This window comes from Bos indicus x Bos taurus, chromosome 14 (genome assembly GCF_003369695.1).
Source record: "Bos indicus x Bos taurus breed Angus x Brahman F1 hybrid chromosome 14, Bos_hybrid_MaternalHap_v2.0, whole genome shotgun sequence".
Taxonomy (NCBI): domain Eukaryota; kingdom Metazoa; phylum Chordata; class Mammalia; order Artiodactyla; family Bovidae; genus Bos; species Bos indicus x Bos taurus.
Window position 1 is genome coordinate 77,299,986 of NC_040089.1, and position 17,139 is coordinate 77,317,124.

Consider the following 17,139-nt stretch of genomic DNA (forward strand, 5'->3'; position numbering starts at 1 on the left):
GAAGTTACAGACGTCCCTCGCCTGGACTACTGCTGTGTCTTCTGGGTATGCCGAGAAAACGCTAAACTCCTTCCAGCCACAGTGCCTTTCAGCTTGGAGGATCTTCTTCTGGAATGCACTCTTTCCCTTTACTCGGGCTTCAGCTTAAAAGTCACCAGCTCTGGGAATGAAACTTGGTGCCACCACTATGGAGAACAGGATGGAGGCTCCTTTAAAAACTAAAAATAGAGTTACATACGGTCCTGCAATCACACGCCTGGACATATATCTAGAGAAAAATCATAACTTGAAAAAATATATGCACCTCAGTGTTCCCTGAAGCACTGTTTATGATAGCCCAGATGTGGAGGCTACTTGAATGTCCGTGGACAGATGAGTGGGTAAAGAAATGTGGCGTATATATACGATGGGACATTTGTCGTTGTTGCTTAGCTGCTAAGCTGTTCCTGACTCTTTGGTGACCCCATGGACTGTAGCCTGCCAGGCTCCTCTGTCCATGGGATTTCCCAGGCAAGAATAATGGAGTGGGTTGCCATTTCCTTCTCTGGGGGATCTTCCCAATCCAGGGATCGAACCTGCATCTTCTGCATTGGCAGGTGGATTGTTTTACCACTGAGTTAACTGGCAAGCCCATTAGCGGAACATTATTCAGCCATAAAAAAAAGAATGAAATAATGCCATTTGCAGCGATATGGATGGACCTAGAGATTATCATACTGAGTGAAAGCAGACAAGAACAAATATATGATACAGCTTACATATGGATTCTGGAAAAAAATATACAAACAAATTTATCTACAAATCAGAAACAGACCCACAGACATAGGGAAAAAGTTATGGTTACCAAAGGGGAAGGTAGAGGACAGGGATAAATTAGGACTGGATTTCCATAAACACACTACTTAAATATATAACCAAGAAGGACCAACTGTATAGCACAGAGAACTATACTCGATATTTTGTAATAACCTATAAGGGAAATCTTAAAAATAATATACATATATATATATACATATACATGGATAATATATATATATGCACATGTGTGTATATCTATATCTATGTATGTATATGTATATGCGTGCACGCTCAGTCACTCAGTTGTGTTCAACTCTTTGTGACCTGTAAATTACTGCAGTCCACCAGGCTCCTCTGTCCATGAGATTTTCCAGGCAAGAATACTGGAGTGGGTAGCCATTTTCTCCTCTAAGGGATCTTCCCAACACACGGATTCAACCCGAATCTCCTGCAGCTCCTGCATTGGCACATTTACCACTTGGGAAGCCCCTTATATGCATCAATAAAAAACCATGTCACCAACTCAGAGTGTCCGTTCTTGGCCATCTCACCCAAGTAGATTCCCCTTCATTTTTGCAAAAACATCATGTCTGTTTTCTTTCTTCTACTTATTAAAATACATAGTAATTTATCTGTTTGTTTCTTGAAATGAATGGTTGAATTTGTTTCTCATTTGACTGTCCTCAAAATAAACTGGATGAGAATTTATTGAAAACACTATTGTCCTTTGTTTCTTCCAAAGACTTAAAATTTGTGGTGGGACCTACAAGTTCAAATTAAACACATGTTTTTCCGAGCAGCATATCAGAGAGCACCTGTTAGTCACAGGTTCCCTATTTATAGGTAATTAAAACCACTCTGCAAACTTCAGAAAAGTCATCTGCCTACCACAAGAGTAATTACGGTAATTTCCATCTCTTGTCCCTTCCACTCTCTGGTAGGCATCTGCTATCATGGCATGCAAAATGAAATCCCAATTCAGGAATGAAAACCTGAAACCATGCTATCTGCTTTTGTGTACTCTGGCACTGTCTTATTTGAAATTATCCAAGAATGAAAATATGAGCTAAGCTGTTTGCTTTTTTAAACACCGAACGTGTCGATCCTGAAATTCCACTGGGCAGCCTTTTACTCCCCGCAAAGATAAGAGTTCCTGCTGACCTTGAATTATTCAGATGTCTAGCAACACAATACCCTCCAATGTATTCACTCTGAACAGATAGAATTTGAGCCAAATTATCTCACAATCAAAGTCAGTCTGTTATAACTCATTAAATAACATGGAATTTAAAAGAGTTTTTAGGAAAGCTTTAAGATCTGGGGCTCTGAAATCCAGCAACCTGAGTTTGAGTGTTAGCAGTAACAAGTGAAGTATCCTTGGGTAAGGAAACTCCATAACTAGAGATGAAGCTGTATCTTCAACTACAAAATGAAGATAAAGTATTTCATTAAGATCTTGTCAGACCTAAATATGCCAATGCATGTGGAATATTTTCAATAGTAGCTTCCTTAATACATATTAGGGCTTCCCTGATAGCTCAGTTGGTAAAGAATCCGTCTGCAATGCAGGAGACCCTGGTTAAATTCCTGGGTCGGGAAGATCCCCTGGAGAAGGGATAGGCTACCCACTTCAGTATTCTTGGACTTCTCTGGTGGCTTAGCTGGTAAAGCATCTGCTGCCATGTTGAAGACCTGGGTTCCATCCCTGGGTCAGGAAGATCCCCTGGAGAAGGGAAAGACTACCCACTCCAGCATTCTGGCCTGGAGAATTCCATGGACTATATAGTCCATGGGGTTGCAAAGAGTCTGACACGACTGAATGACTTTCACTAATACATATTAGCTGATACAACAATAATGAGTATTATCATTGTTGTTATTGGGTCTTTGATTTCAAATGGATCCCATGAATTCTCAAGTCCCAACCTCAGTGACGATCCAGGGACCTCCAGTTACAAGTACTCATCCAGAGTCCTCTTGAATGATTTGCACGAGTAACTGCTCAGTAAATTATAAAGTAGATATTCCCTTTTCCACAACTCCAGCTATCTGAAAATTAGATTATTCCCTTTTCCACAACTCCAGCTATCTGAAAATAACTTAATCACAAATCTGTCTCCCTATCTTGTGTGGGGTTCTAGTTCTGTGAGACTAAATAAAATTAAACTAAACCTCCAGCCCTAAGATATGCCTTCAAGTCTTTGAAAAAAGTTAATCCATTACACTTCCGCCACCTCCACAGTACTGCCCAATTCTTCATACTAAGCTAAACATGAGTTTGGGTAGACTCTGGGAGTTGATGATGGACAGGGAGGCCTGGCATGCTGCAGTCCATGGGGTCGCAAAGAGTCGGACACGACTGAGCGACTGAACTGAACTGAACAACTGAAGCGAAACATCTCCAGTGACACAGTTTCATTTTTCTGATCTCTCTCCTCCAAACATATTCCACTTTGCTGATATTCTTCCTAACAATGACTGAACAAAATACTTCAAAATTTGTCTGACAAGAGCAGTGACTGGAAGTGCAATTACATTCCTTTCCCTGGACACTACTTTTCGTTTAATGCAAGATAAGAATGCCTCAGCTGTTTTGGCTCACACCTTTGAATGATATTGAGCTTGCTCTCAATTAAATATCCAAGTCTTTTTCATGCAAATTCCTGTTAAGCCAGTTCTCCCTGCATCCTGTGTTCATATCAGCCCGTCGTTCCAGTCTGATGAAATCTTTTTTGAATCCTGATTCCTCCTTTGAGTGTATTAACTATCACTTCCAGCTTTGTGTCAACAGCAAATGCGGTCAGCCTGCCTCTGTGTCTTCATTTCCGTTGTCGCTAAGTCCGTCAAATAGGATCCAGCTATGGGAAGAACTCTTTGACCACTCTGGGGATATCCCTCCAGGTCGAGGTCAGTCCGTGAATTAACATTCTCTGCGGACAGTTATTCTCTCTGTAAATCTCCCTAATTACAATGTTCCTATTCTTACTTACAAGCACGCTGCTGTTGATATGTGACTAAATGGACCATCAGGGGCTTTGGGCCCAAATATGTGCTGTGCTTAGTCGCTCTGTCGTATCCAACTCTTTGCGACCCCATTGGCTGTAGCCCACCAGGCTCCTCTGTCCATGGGGATTCTCCAGGCAAGAATACTGGAGTGGATTGCCATGCCCTCCTCCAGGGAATCTTCCCAACCCAGGGATGGAACCCAGGTCTCCAGCATTACAGGCGATTCTTTACCATTTGGGCCACCAGGGAAGGCCAGGAATACGGAGTGGGTAGACTGTCCCTTCTCCAGGGGATCTTCTAGACCCAGGAATTGAACCAGGATCTCCTGTGTTGCAGGCACATTCTTTACCAGCTAAGATACCAGGGAAGCCTGGGCTCAAATATAACTGCATTCAAATCCTTGCTTTGTCACTGATTACCTGTGTAATGCTGGGCCATTTATTTAACCTCGCTGAACTTCTTTTGCCTAATTTACAAAATAATTTTTGACTAGTAAGCTAATTCCATGAAGAGCTGTGTCTTGTTGATCTGTGTGCTAAATCGCTTCAGTTGCGTACAACTCTATGCAACCCCATGGACTGTAGCCCACCAGGTTCCTCTGTCCATGGGATTCTCCAGGCAAGAATACTGGGTGGGATGCCGTGCGCTCCTCCAGGGGGCCTTTCTGACCCAGGGGTTCCACCCATGTCTCTTACATCTCCTGCATTAGCAGGCAGATTCTTCACCAGTAGCGTCACCTGGGGAGCCCCTGTGTTATCTCCAATAGCCCGCATACTTTAGGCACATTCTCAGTAAATTTGCAAAATGAATTGCTGAATAAATAAAGGAACAGTGATTGAGTCAAATTGCTTACGCAGATCAACATACATGGCCTGCATCCATCTCTGGTCTGCTTGTCTGGTCCACTTATGGAAAATGATAGTAAATGAGATTATTATTAAAATATTATTCTTAAATTATCCATTTAGCTCCTAATAACCACTATATCTATTTTTATTAAGATATAATTCACATATTGTAAAATGTACCCTTTTAAAGTATACAATCTGGTGGCTTTTAGTATATTCACAGAGTTGTACAAACATCAGAAATCAATTTCAGAATATTTTTATCATCTGGAGAAGAAATCCTGTATCCATTAGGAGTCACTCCCCAATTTCTTTCGAACTTTCAGTCCTAGACAACTACTAATCTACTTTCTGATTCTACAGATTTGCCTGTTATCTAACATTTTAGGTAAACAGAATCATTTAATAAGTTGCCTTCTGTGGTTGTATTCTTTCACTTAATTTTTTCAGTGTTTATCCAGGTTGTAGCCTGTATTAGTACTTCATTCCTTTAGGGACAACTAGTATTGTATGCGGAGAAGGCAATGGCACCCCACTCCAGTACTCTTGCCTGGAAAATCCCATGGACGGAGGAGCCTGGTAGGCTGCAGTCCATGGGGTCGAGAAGAGTCGGATACGACTGAGCAACTTCACTTTCACTTTTCACTTTCATGCATTGGAGAAGGAAATGGCAACCCACTCCAGTGTTCTTGCCTGGAGAATCCGAGGGACGGGGGAGCCTGGTGGGCTGCCGTCCATTGGGTCGCACAGAGTCGGACACGACTGAAGCGACTTAGCAGCAGCAGCAGCAGCAGGCTTGTATGGATACACCATGTTTTATTTATCCACTCACTAGTTTATAGACATGGGAGTTGTTTCAACTTTTGGCTATTATGAATAACGCTGCTATGAGCACTTGCACAAAAGTTATCGGATGGACATACGTTTTCATTTCTCTTAGATGTATATCCATGAGTGGACTTACTGGTTACAGGGTTACTCTATTCAGTGTACTAAGGCATTGTTTTCAAAAGCAGCTGTATCAATACCATTTTTCCTTCCCACCAACGATGTAGGAGGGTACCAAGTTCTTCACACGCTAATCAACATATGCTCTTTATTTCAGCATTTATTTTTTTTTCTTTTAAAATTATTTATTTTGTATTGGGGTATAGCCGGTTGACAAACAATGTAATAGTTTCAGGTAAACAGTGAAGAAACTCCGCCATACAAATACACGGACCGATTCTCCCCCAACTCCCCTCTCATCCAGGCTGTCACACAACATTGAGCAGAGCTCCATGTGCTGTACAGGAGATCCTTGCTGGTTATCCATTTTAAGTACAGCTGAATGTACGTGTCCATCCCAAACTCCCTAACTATCCCTTCCTCTAAGAAACCAAAAGCTCATTCTGGAAGCCTGAGTCTGTTTCTGTTTTGTGCTTAAGTTCACTTGTATCATTTCTTTTTTAGACAAATTCCACATGCAAGGGATGTCACATGATATTCCACCTTCTCGGTCTGGCTTGCTTCACTCAGGATGACACTCTCTAGATCCATCCATGTTGCTGCAAATGGCATTATTTCATTCTTTTTCACGGCTGAGTAGTATCCCATTGTATATATGTACCACATCTTCTTTATCTATTCCTCTGTTGACGGACATTTAGGTTGCTTCCGTGTCTAGCCAACACTTGTTATTGTTCAACCTCTTGGTTGTAGGCATCTTAGTGTGTGTAGTGCTACCGCACTGTGGTTTTGACTTGTATTTCCATGAGGACAAATGCGGCTAGGCATCTTTGCTTGTGCTTCCTTTCCATTTGTATATCTTCTTTGAAGTATGCCTATCCAAAGTATTTGCTCGTTTTTCAATTTTGTCTTTTTATTGTTGAGTTGTAAGAGGTCTTTTATATTCTAGATACTAGTCCTTTATCAGATGTATGATTTGCAAGTATTTTCTCCCATTCCATGGGCTATCTTTTAACTTTTTTGTTAATGTCTTTTGAAACACAATTTTTTTTTTAAATTGATGAAGTTATATGTATGTATATGTGCATGTATCTTATTCTTGTGTTTTTAGTGTCATATGTAAGAAACCATTGCCTAATCCAAAGTTACAAAGTTATGCATCTGCCTTCTTTTATGGTTTCTTCTAAGAGTTTTACAGTTTTGCACTGAGGTCTGTAACCATATGGAATTAATTTTTGTATATGGCATGAGATCGCGGCCTTTCTTCATTCTACAGCATATGAGTAGCCAGTTGTGCTAGAACAGTTAGTCAAAAAGGTTGATTTTTCTATGTTAAATATTCTTGGAATCCTTGTTGAAAATCAGTTGACTGTAATTTTTTTTTTTTTTACTATACTTTCAATTATCTTCCAGTGCCCTACACCTCTATCCTTATGCCAGGACCACATTGTCTTGAATACTGTAACTTTGTAGTAAGTTTTGAAATTGACAGATGTGAGTCCATCTTTGTTGGTTTTCAAGACTGTTTAAACTATCTGGGTCTCTTGTATTTTACTGTAAATTTTAGAATAGATTGCCCATTTCTGTTAAAAAAAAAAAAAAAAGACAGCTAGGATTTTAATAGGAACTGCATTACCAAGAGGATTTGAGGAGTATTTCCATCTTAAAAATATCAAGCTTTCAAACCATTTATTTCAACGATGTTTTGTAGCTTTCAGTGTATAAGTCATGAACTTTTTTGTTAATTTTATTTGTAACAATTTTATTATTTTTGATGCAACTGTAAATGAATTTTTTAAAAAGTTTCCATTCATATTGTTCATTGCTAGTGTTATAGATGTGTAACAGATTTTTGCATTATTTCTTGCATGCTGAAATCTTATTTATTAGCTGTAATAAGAGATTCTTTTTTGCATCTTCCCTAGGATCTTTTCTATGTAAGATGTCTTTTGTAACTATAGATAATTTTACTTCTTCCTTTCTGATTTTGATGCCTGTTATTTCCCTTTCTTGCTTAATTATGCTTGCTGAATCTCCAGTACAATGTTGTATTGTATGTTGAATGTTGAAGTGGTGAGAGTGGATATCCTTTTCCTATTACTGATTTGGAGAAAAAATTTCATTGTTTTATGATTAAGTATGATATTAGCTATGGGAGTTCATAGATGCCCTCTATCAAGTTGGGGAAGTTTCTTTCTGTTCCTGATTTGTTAAATATATATATATATATATCATGCAAGGGTACTGGGTTTTTTTCAAAAGCTTTTCTGTATCTATTGAGGTGACCATGTGGTTTTTGTCCTTTTTTTCTATTAATATGGTGCATTATATTGATTTATTTTCATATGTTGAAACAACCTTGCATTCTAGGATAAATCTTATGTGGTCATGGAATATAATACTTTTTAAAAAATGTCACTGGATTCAGTTTGCTAGTAGCTCAATGAACCAATATTTTCCAAATGGCCGAAGGATGATATTACAAAATCATGTGTGGGTAAACAGTCTATTTAAAGTACAAGATAGGCCATGGATTTTAATGTGACAGGACATGAAAAACTTATTAACATGGTTTTAGATTCTACATTGAAGCTAATCTTTAAGAATCTACTATTTGTTGAGTTTTAGGGTAATATTAAAAAATTAGCCATAATTATACAAAAAGCTTGTTAAAATGTAGCCAGTTCTGCTTTAATGCATGTTTTGAAAATCTAAAGTTGTTATAACCAGAACCGTTCAAAGAGGGCAGTAAACCGCAGCCAGCTGAATGGAGGTGTGCAGGGCTATAGAAAGTGCATCGAGGCAATGCTTCGTGAGTACACTGGGCCACGTCTGTTCACACCTGGTGTTACAACCTTCCCTTTAACACCTGTCACTGGTTCTCAGAAACGCCCAAGCTGTAAGCCTTCTGATGGCCAATGGCACGTGGTTCCTGCCCTAAACTCTCTTAACACCCCCATTGCCTCTCAGTTTATTTTTCCCTCTCTTATGTGCTCATAAGTCAGTGATCTTAGGATGGAAAAGATGATATCGTTTAGGAAAAGGGCATACATGTGGCAACAGAAGTGGGAGCCAAGGCGTACCAGTAAGGCACCCACTTGTGCAAGCAAACTTCAGACAATTTTAAGGTAAAGTACCATGTGTATTACAGGGCTTACTCGTTTCTTAATCACTTAGCCTGTGTAAAACTGTGCTACTGGTTTTAACGTGTCACTGAGGAGTTTATGAGTGTTATATTCCTAACCCTATTTTCCTATCAGCTTTGTGTGTTTTTTATGGGGCTTCCCTGGTAGCTCAATTGGTAAAGAATCTGCCTGCAGTGCAGGAGACCCAGGTTCAGTCCCTGGGTCTGGAAGATCCCCTGGAGAGGGAAATGGCAACCCACTCCGGAACTCTTGCCTGGGAAAGCCTACGAACAGAGGAGCCTGGCGGGCTACAATCCGGGGTTCACAAGAGGCGGCCACAGCTGAGCAACTAACGCTTGATACTGCTGGATGCCATGTCAGTAATATTTAAATCTAGGAAGAAAAGCGAATGAACAAAACAACCAAAATGCCCCCAAATCAGCGTCATGAAGAAGCCACTCTAAGGAATCTTTTCTAGGTACCTGTTTAGAATGAGGGGTTTCAGTTTTTGGAGCTCTCCCATCTACATCACACTCTGCCAGTGTTTGTGAATGTCAGCATACAACACAATAAACTTTGAATAGAATTAACATGCAGTATTCCTTTCTCTTAAAAGATACCACCTTTCCAGTCCTATCATTGCTGGCTTATGTGAGCACTGATTCATTCAAAAATTTGTATTAGTATATACCAGGAATATAAAACTGAACAAAAGAAAAACTGGACAGACATACGTGCCCTCATTTAGTCTAGCTGAGGGAAATGGACAATTCACGAAAGTGATAAGTAAATTGTACAGCAATTTCAAATGTGATTAGCACTTTTGAGAAAAAGGAAAAAGTGAGATGCCAATTTAAAAAAAAGGTGAGAGATGGGAGACCCTGGTTTCCCGGTGGGTGGTCACTTTCTTCCCTGCAAGGATGACGTTTGTACCAGTGATTAGAAGATATTTCGATGATTTAGGTTCTCTGTCGAGTTGGTGTCATGATGCTTCCCCTTCAAAGTCTCCCTGGGCACGCAGCACCTGCCTTTCTGCCGTGTGAAACAGCCCCGTGTTCCTGTGGGCTACTCTTCCTCCTCCAGCATCTCCATGCATTCTTGTCCCTTTTCCAGTCCTCATCAAATATCTTTCCAGTGCGCCTACGATGGAGGGTGTGTTCTCCCAGCAGGAGAGACATTCATTCCTCTAAATGGCATTTTTAAAAAACATTTGACTTGTATCGTGACTGTCTTATAATAATGTCCTCTAAACAGTTTCCCCTTTTGGGTACACTCTCCAAGCCCACTCTTCTAAATCGCCCTTTTCCTGCCATAATGCATGTTTCTTCCAGAACAAGCTGCCAGTCTCTGTTATTTTTTATGTAGACCATTATTCTCTATTACCTGAGGAATCTGTCTTTGTATATATTTTTTTAAATTTTACAAAAGTAATCCCAGCTATGGGACTTCTTTGGTAATCCACTGGTTAAGACTCCATGCTTCTAATGCAGGGAGCATGGGTTTGCTCCCTGGCCAGAGAACTAAGATCCCACAGGCCTGCCACACAGTGTGACCAAAACAAAACAAACAAAAAAAGAAAACAAAACAAAACAAAAAAAAACCAGAAATAATTTCAACTAACTTTAGAAAGCTATGTTTAAGTTGCTTACCAATGTTCACTTCAATACTTTATGCGTACAAATAGAGAGCAGTTTACCAGACACGAGCATTTGAATTAGCAAAAGAGTCCCCCAGATCTGAAGCCTCAAGAAATACTGGTATCATTTTCCCAAGAATATTTATACTATCTAAGGACATCTATATTCAAAGAATTTCATTATAGGTAATGTCATGATGGTAAGATACAATTCCTAAAATCATTGAGTCACAGTTTGGGAGAGGTACTTTCCCCAGCAGGATGCAAAGAGACAGGAATTAGCATGCGTTCAGCTTCTACTAGATATAAAGCTCAATGATGGTCCTCACAGCACTGTAAAGAGATAGATTGTAATATACCCATGTGACAAAAGATGCAGCTGTGGTCTAAGAAGGTAAGTAACCTCCTTCAGGTCACGCAATTGTAGACTGGCAGAGTTCAGACTCAAAAACCGGTCTGTCTTTCCAGTAGTTCATACAACAACAGAACTCAAACAATCCCCTTTCTAAAGAGTAATTAATATAGAAATCCAAGCCATAACAATTTACCAACCAAACAAAGAACAGTTGAGGCGCATCCAGTTCTTAAAGTGCCTAAGGATAGTTCATTGAAGAGCCACCAGTTTACATGAAAAAGAGATGTAGAATTTGTGACTGGAAAAGAGATCAAAGGTCAAAATCCTTGTATCACCCCCAAAATACACAGAGCAGGAAAGATTTTGTCCTAGGACCTTATAAAATTCTCTTTAAAACCTTTATTTTCAGCATATTTTAAGATGGAATGACAAACATTTAACAAATACTTGTGTGTTGAAATACACATTGAATAACACAGTGGTGAACATTCAAGAGTGACATGTGAATTTTTGTTCGGGTACAAAGTATATGGAGGGAGTGTCTGTCTCATCATTGCCAAGATTGCAATTATCAAGCTGATTACTGGAGTCAGCTTCCCTCTTGGTTCATGCAAGGGCGTGATCATGGGTCCTGTGGTCTTTGCCTCTACAGAGAATAGTTAGCCCTGCTCTGAGAAAACATGTTGCATAACCACCAACAGCAAACGAGGCCAGACATCGTGAGTTCACATTCCTGGTCCAAAGACCAGTTGTGAATGGGAGTGGGGATGACTTGCAGCCCACCAAAAAGAACCATGAGTGGAAAACCAGCTCAGTCACTGAGGTTTAACCAAGGATTGTCTTTAATATCAGTACCGTGACCATCAGGCTTCCCTGGTGGCTCAGATGGTCGAGAATCTGCCTCCAAGCAGGAGACCCAGGTTCAATCGCTGGGTCACTACACTGAGGAACTAACATTTTCACTTTTTACAACGACTATACAGTTTATCCTCCAAACTAGAGCTTTTTAGAGGGGACTGTTATTAATAAATACCTTGGGATAACAGGCATAAACTGGGGTTGCCCCTGAAAGTGCAGGACTATTATTAGTATCATGTCTGTAAATAAGAAGATAAGCATCTCAACAGCGCATATGCACTATGAAGGGTCACAGCCTTTCTGGGATCATTTTGGACTAAAGAAGCTACATGATAATTCCAGCCAGAAGCATTGCCTCTGGTCTGGGGAATAGAGACCCATGATTAAATGAACCTCAGCCTGTATTAGCATGCAGAAAGCAAGACCACGGTTCTGTTTTACCTTTTGTCTCAAGAATACAAACTCCAAGACCAAAGGGCATCGATATGGAGTAAACCACGACTTTCACCCTCTTCCCTGGAGCCTCGTGGCATTTTGTTCATATTTAGATACTGCTGCTGCTAAGTCGCTTTAGTCGTGTCCGACTCTGTGCGACCCTATAGATGGCAGCCCACCAGGCTCCCCCTTCCCTGGGATCCTCCAGGCAAGAACACTGGAGTGGGTTGCCATTTCCTTCTCCAATGCATGAAAGTGAAAAGTGAAAGTGAAATCTCTCAGTTGTGTCCGACTCTTAGCGACCCCATGGACTGCAGCCCACCAGGCTCCTCTGTCCATGGGATTTTCCAGGCGAGAGTACTGGAGTGGGGTGCCATTGTCTTCTCCAATTTAGATACTAGCACTTAATAAGATCTGTGGCCCTTCATCTTATTCCCTATCTATGAGCAACTTTAGAACAAAGACCATTTATCTTACTCAACTCTGGAGCCCAGATGAGATGAAACGAGATGAGACGGGATTCACACAGAGCCGCATAGTGAGTCTTCAGTAGACACAGAGGTACGTTGAATGAAAATGGTAGGATCGAGATTCTTAATCCTGAAAACTGTAGGATTTACTCAATCGACTAACACGGAACTTCAGAAATGAATTTTCCATCTTGGTTACTGAAGACCCAACTGATTGAGTTTCAGCAGGAACCTCCTTAGAAAATCCGAGTGAGTGCCTCTGACCCTCACTTGTTTTACTTTGCTTTCATATGCAAATATAAGAATGAGAGCAAAATAGATCTTATCTCAACGGTAACGACAGACTTCGATCCACTTTAGCTTTGCCAGTTACTTGTTTAATCTCTGCAGAGCCTTTTTGGTGATTTCAGCTGTATTCTGCAGGCAGGGTATCAGTTTTACCAGCCTATTTTTGTGTTTGCTAAGCAGAAACGATGGCTGTGTGTCCTAAGATGGGCTGGCATGGTAAATATTTCTTTTGAACTCACCCTGCCCGCTGTACCTTTCTTTCTCTTCAGCCGCCATGGAATCAGAGTTCTAAATAAAGAACTTACATGTGTTTTTAAGCAGCCAAATTCACCTCTGTTTATTTCACCTCCAGGAATATCCTTTGGCTAAAGCTCTGGGAGCTTCATTGGCTGGTGGCTCGGTTAAGACAGACCACGACATACTTCCAAGACAGTTTCTGGGCCGAATTCAATTAGAGCTGCTTCAAATTCTTTTCAGACATGGACAGGGCATAAATACATATATTTTTGATAGCAACTATGGAAGAGTTGCGGCATTGTATCTTTTCTGGAATGAGGTGGGATATAAATAAATAGGTAACTACGCAGAGCTCCATCTCAGATATTTGTTTACAAGGGAAAGGTCTGAAGCCTCCAGTCCATCCTCTCTATGTGGCCAGAGTTATTTTCCTAAAGGGAGAAATGGATCCCATCACAGCCCTGCCTCCAATCCTCCCAAGTCTTACTTGACCCACAGGTTTGCATGTCTTACCTCCACTTACAAGGCCCAGGGTGCTATAAACTTCCCTGACTCATCTCTCCCACCCTCTCACATGCTCCTTCCATTCCAGGGTGTGGCATGGTCCTCACTTGTATTGTGTAACACTTCCATGCCAATCAGTGTTAGCAAGAATGACCTGGTCCCCTAGCCCTCCACACTCTGCCACGTGACTAAGCAGCACCCACTGATTTTCCTACTTGCTTCACCTAATCGAATGTGATGGGGCCTGGGGTTCATATCCAGTCCTCAGAAGGCCTTACATGGACAAGTCATCCTAGGTGAGGTCATCGTAGACAAGCCAGCTCCCAGCTGCAGGCCAGCGGATCACAGATGCAAAGGTGAAGCCTGCTGAGATGGGCAGAATGCAGCCAGGTGGGCACAGTGCAGCCAGATCCACAGAACCCCCCAGCCCATCCACGGCTTCATGATGAGTGACGCTTGCCTATTGTTCAAGACACTGGATTGGGAAGAGTAGTGATTGTTTACAGAGAAATGGATAGACTTACATGCCAAACTACTGATACTCCCTGAACACAGATGACCTTCAACTCGCCACTGTTTTTAAAGATGCTATTCTCTCTGCTTGGAGTAAGTCTCAGTTTGGTCCACAGTTATTAATAGGTCGTCCACATTCTCCAACATTCATCTCCCCTTTCTTTTTCAGCAGGAGACACTTCCACTCCCTTTTCAAGATCGTGCAATGCGAGTGCTCCCATGACCACAGCACTTGTGGGCTGAACTGAACTCTCTCCCGTTCTTCCTGCCCTCTCTTTCCTCGGTTACTCACTCTCTACACTTCTCAGCATTTCACACCCACCTCTATTCTAGCAGCTGTCACTTTATACTGAGTTTATTTTGCATTTCTGTCTCCTGCACTGAACTACAAGCTCCTTGAGAGGAGAGGGGAGGCTCTTTTACAGTAGCCAGGGCCTAGGGCAGGTCTACACACTTTAGTTGCATGGCTCTGTCAACTTCCTACTACGAGTTGGTTCCTTATCAACTTCTACATTCATAAAATGAAGACATGGAAGTATTACACAATACAAGTGAGGACTGTAAGTTAATTTTCAATCATATGTTAGCACTATACTAGCATTAAGGAAATAAAAAACAGGCCATTAAACCTATAAAAGAGACGGTTTAATGTCATCATAAAGATTTGTGGGATAGTCAACCCCCTGAATGATCTGAATTACGAAATTTTTACTTTATTCAAAAACCAGAAGGTATATTCTTACTGTAAAGCTGCTATCAACATCCATATGCAGATTTTTTGGGTAAGTGTAAGTTTTCAACTCTTTTGAGCAAATACCAAGCTTTTGCTGGATCACAGGATAAGAGTATGCTTAGTTTTATAAGAAACTGCAAAATGTCTTCCAATTGGTTGACTTTGAAACTTTCTGCTCTCAAAATATTAATGCCATCTTCTCCAAAGCATGGAATCGATGGAGATGTACAACAACTCAGCTCTGCCCTAGTCAGTCTTTGAATGTCCTCGTCTATTGCTTTTCTTTCTCTTTTTCTTATTCTTCACAACAATTTTGCAGTCTCTGTATCTCGTCCACTCACCATCCACACCGGAGGTTGTGATTTCAGAGAAAATGAGGCATTCTGAACTGAGCCACTTCCAGAGTCTCTAGCTGCAAAATAACCTGCCCTTTTCCATCCGTCTTCTTTCACTTTGTCACTCTCGCTGTCTCTCTCACTCACGTGCTCGCTTTCTCTCTCTCTTTCACACACACACACAGAGTTTCTCTCTCCTCCAACCAAGCATAATTCTTTTATCTGAGCTCTGAACCTCAATCTAACCACATAGTTTTCTGTTTTCTTTTTATGTCTTCAAAAACTTTCTCTTCTCTTTCTTCTCAACGAGTAAAAAGCTTAAATCACTCACATCTGAAAGCAAGCAACACTGAAAGCCTTCAATTACCCTGCCCTAGCTCGCTCTCTCCTCCACAGCTTCTCTCTTAGAAGCAGTAGGTCTACTCTGCTAGCTTGGCTTGCCCTCGTACCATTTAGTCTCCTCCCCTCTGACCTCTGTGCCCTTACTCCTCTGACTCTGTGTTCTCTGGAGTCCGCAGTTAACCTCTAATTGCAAAACTCAGTGACTGCTCCTCAGCCTTGCCATGGCTCTCTGTTCTAATGCTTCCAGGCCTCACTCTGACTACTGACTTGCCTCTCCTGTCTCATTTATGTCTTTTTTGTGGATTCTTTCTCTCCTTGTTCTTTCTGCTCAAGGCCTCTGCTGGGCTACTTAGACCTAACTATTGTTCTGTGGTATTGACCTGCATCGTTGACATATTAGTCTAGAACACCCTCACCCTACTGATGGGTGTCAGGATATCTAACTTTATATCATCTAATCAGATTACTTCAACTCTCACTTATAAGTTTAAAAGCTTACAAACTTAGAGCTCACAATATTCCCTTTCACGATGAATGAATTTCTAGTTTGCCAAACCCGTGTGTTTGCTTCAGTAGTTTCAGTACCTTTGTGGTGTGCTAAGGTGCTTCAGCCATGTCCAGCTCTTTGTGACCCTGTGAACCATAGCCTGCCAGGCTCCTCTGTCCACGGGATTCTTCAGGCAAGAAAACTGGAGTGGGTTGCCATGCCCTCCTCAGGGGATCTTCCAGACCCAGGGATCGAACCAGTATCTGTGTCTCTTATGTCTCCTGCATTGTCAGGCGGGTTCTTTACCACCAGCCCACCTTTGCAATACTCCACCACAGTTCTCTCTGTACTCAGTCCTCCTCAAATCATCCATAAAGCACTGTCGGAGCTGTTATGCTAACAAATAAATCTGACTTTCACCTCTCTATTTAGAAATATTTGATAGCTCTCTGCTACCTATAGAATGAAGTAGAAACTTCTTAGAAGTCACACAAATCCTTCATCCAGCTTTTATCTGACTCTTCATCTTGGCCTCCTGCTGTGCTTGCTATCACACTTTATGCTCCAGAATTACTAAATTACTATACACATGTGCCTAGAGAGCTTTTGTCATCTTGGATGCTCAACGGCAACTAGAAAAAATACCAAGACCCACACTAGTTTTGTTAATAGGAAGAATTCAGTGGAATTAATTATTGGAACATGTACTGCGGGGCTGAAAAGGCAAAGGAGACAGCTGAGGCAACACAGAGTTAGCAACTGCGGGAGCCATCTGCCAGCCTGTGGCTGGGGGTGGGGGCAAAGAGAAGAGGTGCGGTTAGTAGAACCTGGAAGCTTAGGGAAAGGGTGCTGTAGAGTTGGGACCCAGAAATCCCAGGAGTGGGGGCAGCCCCCCTGCTGCGTTAGTATCTCAGGTGTGCGTCTCCACGGAGCTTAGTCCCAGATTACTGAACGGGGGGCACTGGCTGTTTGGAGCAAGTATCTCATTATGGCATTGCTTTTTGGACTGGGGGAAAAAACTCAGTCCTGGAATCAGCTGCCCTTATCAGGTTGGACAACGATTTCTATGGTGACTCTGATAGGAGGATGGAGCCAAAGAGGAAGAAACAAGCCCCTCTCATCCTGCAACCTTCTAGTCTTCCTCCATTTCCCCTATTAGCAGAATTTATCAGGGTCCAGCTGGCAAAGAAGCAATGGGGCTTGCAGAGCCTCAGCCCCAGC